The sequence below is a fragment of the Rhinopithecus bieti genome, unplaced genomic scaffold (genome assembly GCF_001698545.2).
Source record: "Rhinopithecus bieti isolate Rb0 unplaced genomic scaffold, ASM169854v2 scaffold_21726, whole genome shotgun sequence".
Classification (NCBI taxonomy): domain Eukaryota; kingdom Metazoa; phylum Chordata; class Mammalia; order Primates; family Cercopithecidae; genus Rhinopithecus; species Rhinopithecus bieti.
Window position 1 is genome coordinate 849,369 of NW_016811100.1, and position 6,481 is coordinate 855,849.

Sequence of the window (6,481 nt, forward strand, 5' to 3'; positions counted from 1 at the left end):
GTGTTTCTCTTTTATGTGATACTTTGTGTATGAAACATCTACTTGCTGCAGTCTTTTAAAGTGGTAATTTGTATTTACTTTTTTAATATTTTGACATTCAAGAGTGTTTTTATGCACTCAAACTTACTGATCTTTTTCTTTTTTATTTCTTCTATTCCTCTTGTGCTTAGAAAACCTTCCCTATCCTGAGACGGGTAAAATATTTCTGTTCTTCTAGTTATATTTTAAGTTTTATGTTTTGATAAAACATCTATGTGTAATTTATTTTGGTGAAATGAGACTTTGATTTGAGTCTCTTCAAATAGTTCATTTTCTTAATACCATTTGTTAGTAAAATAATTCATCCTTTTTTCCCATAGGTTTGTGATACTTTCTTATCTGTCAGATTTACACACACACACACACACACACACACACACACATCTGCTTTTGGGCTTTCATTAATCCGTTTGAAATATTCTATTTTTAATGTTGTGTGGGTAGTGATGGCGCCGGTACTTTTTGTCCCAGATGTTAACAAAATTACAAAAAATTATTGGTACTTCTCAACGGAACCAGGGAGGGTTGTGGTATGGAGGCATTTAGGACCCAGGGGAAAGCTAGGCTCGGTATAGAAGGACAGAGAATCGGGCGCACACGCCTCCTACCAAAAATCACAGCCCCTTGTGGAGCTCGAGCTCTCATTCACAGCTTTCTAGAGAAATCTGAGCCCGAACCTGCCAGAATAGGGGATCTCACCCACCCAGTTCAGCAGCGAGGACACCTGCAGAAATACATTCCCAAAGCAAGGCTGGGCGGCCGTGTGAAGGTATTTGTTGCCTTTTTTCTCCCCTCTGTATTTGCAGAGCCTCCCCGCCTTTCCCCCGCGCTTGCGATGCCATGGCTGCGGCGTTTCAGCACTTCGGTATGTGGACAGCTCCCATCTGCAATCCCTCTGCACTCCATCCCTTCCGCACCGCACCCCGCTCCCTGCCGCCTCCGCGGTCCATCCTCCTCCCGGCGCCCGCTCAGCCTGCGCCCCCTTACACATCAGCACCCCCATCTCCACCATCACCGTCATCATAGCCACCATCACCAGCGCGGTAACTATAGTCACACAACTGTGTCTTGCCACTTAGACAAAGCCCGAGGTCCGCAGGATAGAGGGAAAGAGCTCAAGTTGACAGGCATAGGAAGGAAAGTTCAGGTGAACAAACCCCTGAAAACAAAGAGAGACGCCTGTTTGCGAGAAAGGGAAAGTGAAGGCAGGAGGGAGAGACCCCAGGCACGGGGACAGATGGGGCACTTGCCAGACACCAGCAGTTAGCCAGCTGCCTTTCAGCAGATTAGGGTCTGTTTAGTTGAGGAAATTAACATGGCCTAGGGCATAATGTGATTCCAGAAAAATAGAAATGTAAGCTCAACCTGTTTCTGCTTTTCCAATGGAGAATCACCAGGAAGCAGAGTGGGGGTGACTGATGACTCATATTCACCCACACGTCCGTTTCCTTTCCTAAGTGTTTAACGCAGAAACTCTAGAATCAAGTTTTTTCTTCTGTTTTTACTAAAATGTTTTGTAAAATCGGGACCCCAAAGATTAATTCTGGCCAGAATAAAAATAAAAATGATGGTAATGATTATAACTTAAGAAAGGGGGCTCTCATTCGAATAAACTATTTGTTCCAATGTTTCTTCCTGTCTACTTATTTCATTTCTATTTCAAATCTTAAACCTCTCTTTGGAGCACAGAAAATAGATCCCTTGCCCAAATGGCCAAAGTAGTAATGATATTCAGACCAGATGGCCTTGCTTTGTTCATCATCAGTCAAGGACTGGCTCAGATTTGGAAGGCTAGATTTTTGTGTGCTTTCTCAGTAATCAGGTGATAACACCATTTTCCTATAATAGTAAAGGGTAATAGAGTGCAAAAATTGAAAAGGCATTTTATGTAACTCCGTTCTGCCAGGCTCTGCTTTTAGAGTGCTATCATTTTCTATCTCGGCTGAAGGGAAGTTGGAACATCTTTCAAATGTCTGATTAATTTGAACCTGAAAGTCTAAGCCCAAGTCATAGTCCCTATTTGATTTAATCAGGATCATCTGTTTTATAAGAGCTAAAAGGCACCAGAAAATAAGTGCTGAGCCTGTCATAAATAAAATATTTTGCTGGGTGCTCATTTAATTGATTTTACTGAACAGCAAAGCATTGGGATTTTTTGACAAGTGTTTTAATGAAATTAACATCTTAATTAAAATGAGATTATTTAAATGGGAATAATAGGTCACATGTGACAAGAAAGTTTAAACCAGAGCACAGAAAAGCTTGATTTTAAAGTTGCCCTTGTGTATTTATTCTGTCTCTTAAAGACAGTGAAGCAAATTTCATCTAAACCAGCTTGCTCACCATTAGAGGCATTGTTGAGAATAAAGACAGTCACGAATACATATCTTTCAGAAGAAGTTCTGAGGAAAATTCATACTTAATTCTCTTTTAGAATGAGAAATAGTAGCAATGCATCAAAAGTTAATTACTGCCACTAATTATATAGATATGATTCCACCTGCCTCTAAAATTCATTCACTTTTGGATCCCAAGCAAGAAAACTAGCAAAATATGGGGTGAAATGGATTTTATAGAAGAAGAAAATTTGGTCATCCACATAATGTCCTTGGTTTGGTAATATCCACAGTAACCAAGATCTCTTAAAAGTCCCTGATAAAGGAGATTCTTAAAATTCCCTTTTCTGACTGCAAAGAATGGTTCAGCTCAGACAATTTTTAAAAATGTACGTATTGCCAATTCTACTGCTTCACACCAGAAATGCAGGCCAGGAATCCAGTGCCTCTAGAGCTTCTGTCTTCCTGTGTTTAATACAATCTCCTGGGGCTGGAGAAATTTTAAAACAATGCTGCTTCAGTGAGATTTACAGGCATCTATCTGTAAGCAATGACTTTTCTTGACTGAAATGTTATGCTGAGCTTATTGATTTTTATAGAATGACAGTATCCTGGCTTCCTTACTTAAATCTTTTCTATTGAGAGCTATTTCTCCTTTAAAAATATTTTCAATAACAGAAATTATTCATTTTATAATGGATTTAAAGGTGAAGAGAAAATGTTTTCCAGCAGTGTCATCATATATTTTTGTAGACATTCTCATAGAAGAGTGTCTCATTTAGAATCATGGAGTAGACAGCTGGAAGGTCTTTCATTTCCCAAAAGGCAAAATCTTGAACTTTTCGGAACTGGTGGTGTCTGCTCACTTCTGAAGGTTTTACAAAGAGAGGCACTTTATTATCCCTAAGAAGTGTATTCACAACTTTACATACTCCCTGATAGCAGAGCGTTCCATCCTTAATAAATGGATCCAGGCTGACTTTGATCTTCTCTACTGTCCCTGTTACACAGTGACTCAGACACAGGAGGCAGCACAGCCGAATGAGTGTACAAAATATGAAGCTTTACTATATGCAATCAGTCCAGAAATATGTCCTCAACATTGCCAACAAAGACCTTCTTTTCAGTCTTCTCCCAAATATTGCTTGTTTTGACTGTTGTTAATTTTATCCAGATATCACCAGAACAAAGTTGTTTCAAAAGAAGGTCCACAGTGTGAATTTTGACAACTCTGCAACCTCTAACTGATGTATGTCTCTTTATTGCAACTCATGTTTAATTACCAGTCTAAGTGTTTCTTAGTTTAAGGGAAGTTTATACTCTTTTGCTTGATTCTTTATGGATTGAAAATGAACTGGCTAAACATCCCCTGCCCCATAAAAAGCTTTCATTTATTGAGATAATAAGTTCATTTTTCTTCCCTACCTCTGATGCCTCCCACAGCCCTTTATTACACCTTCTCAGGTCAGGTTGCCCCAGGCTCTGTCCCTTTATGCACCTGTTCTGTGACAGGAAGTATCCGAGAAAGTTTCCCATGTGGTAGACTAATTTCCTGTGAGCTTTTGTGCTTCCTAATTTCTGAGCCAGCACAAATTTCTCCACATGTGTTTGAGATGATCTGCCCTTGTTTCCAGGATGCTTTTAGCCATATCTTCTGTTCCTAAATATTGTGCAGACCGCTTATGACTCCTTTTCTATCTATACTCCTTAAAATAGTATCAAAGGTCTTAGGCAAAGTTCCATATATTTATGTTTGTCACTTACAAAGCTTATTCAATGTTCATTATTTTATAGTTTTGGAGGAAGTAGAAGGGAAGTTATGGGCCTGGGAATAGCATGGTGCAGGGGGGCACGTTAAATTACAGGATCTATACATAAAAAGTTTCTTAATGTGTGGTCAAATTAAAACAAAATAAAACTTGTGAGATCTCTCTCTCTTTCCTTTTTTTCTCTTCTTCCCTCCTCCTTTCCCTCCCTCTCTCTAAATTTCCCTGCCTTCTTCCCTTCCTTCTTTTGTGGTTGATATATAGAGCATGCAAACATAGTGAGAGTAATTAACTGGGTGATCTGCTAAACTATTATGAGTGCCATTGCTCCATAGGTAAAGAACACATTGTGGGGACTTTTATGTTCCTCTTGGACAGTGCAGTAGTCACAGACAACGTGAGTTCTGTCCACAGACAACGTGAGTTCTGGCCTCAGAGGCAATTAATCTACCTCTCTACCCCTCTGGGTCATTATAAATCCTCTAGACCAGCTTTTCTCAAACATTAATTTGCATGCAAATTGCCTGGGGATTCTGTTACCTGTTCAGTAGGTCTAGGTAAGTCCTGACATGCTGTGTCACTAACAAGTTCCTGGGTTCTGCTGCCACTGCTGATGCATGGACCACTCTTTGAGAAGCAAGAGCAAAGAAAAGTTTTCTTTTTTTAACATTCTCACTTTTATGTCTGACTATTAAATAATAACACTTATTCTAAAACAAAACAAAAACCACCCCATGTTCTGAAGCAATAAGAGCTCAGAAATTCTATTTCTAATTGAGGAGAAAGTTATAAAATAGCCTCTTTCCTCCCACCTCACCCTTAAGCATGCTGCTGTGTTTTACTTTTCCCAGGCAGTTTTCTTAGCTGTGATTCCTACTGCTGCCATTGTCTGTGCAGTCACATCCAGAAGAAGGTTCACAGTTACATGGATCTGCTGGGAAAACATTTAGTGGAAAAGGGGGCAAATAGAGTTAATGGCTATTTTGGGGTGAGTCCTACCTTTCTTATCTTCCTTTAGGTCCTCTTCCTCAAAAAGGAGAGTCTATTCTTACAGAAATAATCTTTCCCTTTGAAGATAGAAGGGTCAAGGTTTTTGTTTGTTTGTTTTCCTTTCTCTTCCCATTGATAACCCTAGGAAGCACAAATTGGGGTATCAACTGCCAATGACTTCTTATGGGGATAGTTGAATAGCCTACGAAATATTCCAGTCTAATATCCTATGGTTGAACAATTATTTCCCTATATATTATCTTTGCTTAAGATACATTGAGGTGTAAGGTAAATGCTACTTCAATTAAATACTTTTTCTACCAAACACAGTGAGGAGGAACAAAAATCTCATACTTTCTCTATAAATTGGCTTTCCCCTCCACTCCTTGCATTATTTACCCCAAAGAAAACTGCAAAATGGTGCTAGAATCATCTCTCACATAGGTCCATCTTCCCTGAGTTGGAGTCTATTCTAATTCTGACCTGGCATCTATTTTGTTTACAAAAGTTTTCAGTGTCTCTACTCTGATGGAGCTCATTCCAATCTACTTTTAACATTTCTTAAGAGCAGGAACAAATGGCAGCAAATGATTGTGTGCTTTTTTGCTATTTTAAAGGGAGCCAAGGGAGTCTGCACAATTAGTATTTATGTGGCAAGAGTTAGTCCTAGGCTAGGAATAAGCCAAAGGTGGTGAAATGTGTTCTGTGTAGCACGGGCTAAATTCTGGTTACACCACGTTTTCAGATAATTCAGAGTCTCCTCTCTATCCTTGCAGACTACTCTCCCTGCCCCTAGTACAGATAGTTTATATCTGTAAGTTGGCTAATATTTAAAGAAAGTCAATGAATTCGGGTCACTTTGTTACCCACAGGTCTGATGTTCCGTAGCCAGTACTCATGCAGAAGTCCTACAAACCATAATGGCCAATCTGAAAATTCATCCACCAGAAAAAAGACTCCTTCTGGTCAGTACCATGGAACATGTAATCAACCAGCCTCTGAGATTTAAATATAGGCTAAATAGGCTGTAAGGGAGTGTATTATCTTTCAAGAAAGATTTCAAATAGAGTTACACTTAAAAGAAAGATTTTGGTCACTATGAGTTTCAGTTTGGGTTTAGATATATCAGCAGCGTCTGTTTTATTTCATTCAGTATACAAATTCCTTTTGGTATTTCTAGGTAAAATGCATATTCAATTTAAAAATTTAGGCCGGGCGCGGTGGCTCAAGCCTGTAATCCCAGCACTCTGGAAGGCCGAGACGGGAGGATCACGAGGTCAGGAGATCGAGACCATCCTGGCTAACACGGTGAAACCCCGTCTCTACTAAAAAAAATACAAAAAGCTAGCC

The 6,481-nt window shown here is 39.5% G+C and overlaps 1 protein-coding gene across 2 annotated transcripts in view; it reads left to right on the top strand.

The window, feature by feature from the left end:
- Positions 1 to 623: 623 nt before the first annotated feature.
- CLVS1 (clavesin 1) overlaps positions 624 to 6,481 on the top strand; it is a 217,963-nt gene continuing 212,105 nt past the window's right edge. Inside the window, exons 1-2 of one of the 2 annotated variants that reach the window (XM_017893484.1) lie at positions 656 to 808; positions 6,004 to 6,096. The gene's annotated coding sequence lies outside the window, so the exon portion shown is untranslated. Of the gene's footprint in view, positions 809 to 6,003; positions 6,097 to 6,481 lie in introns of both variants that reach the window. The other variant, XM_017893483.1, reaches the window with a different exon arrangement.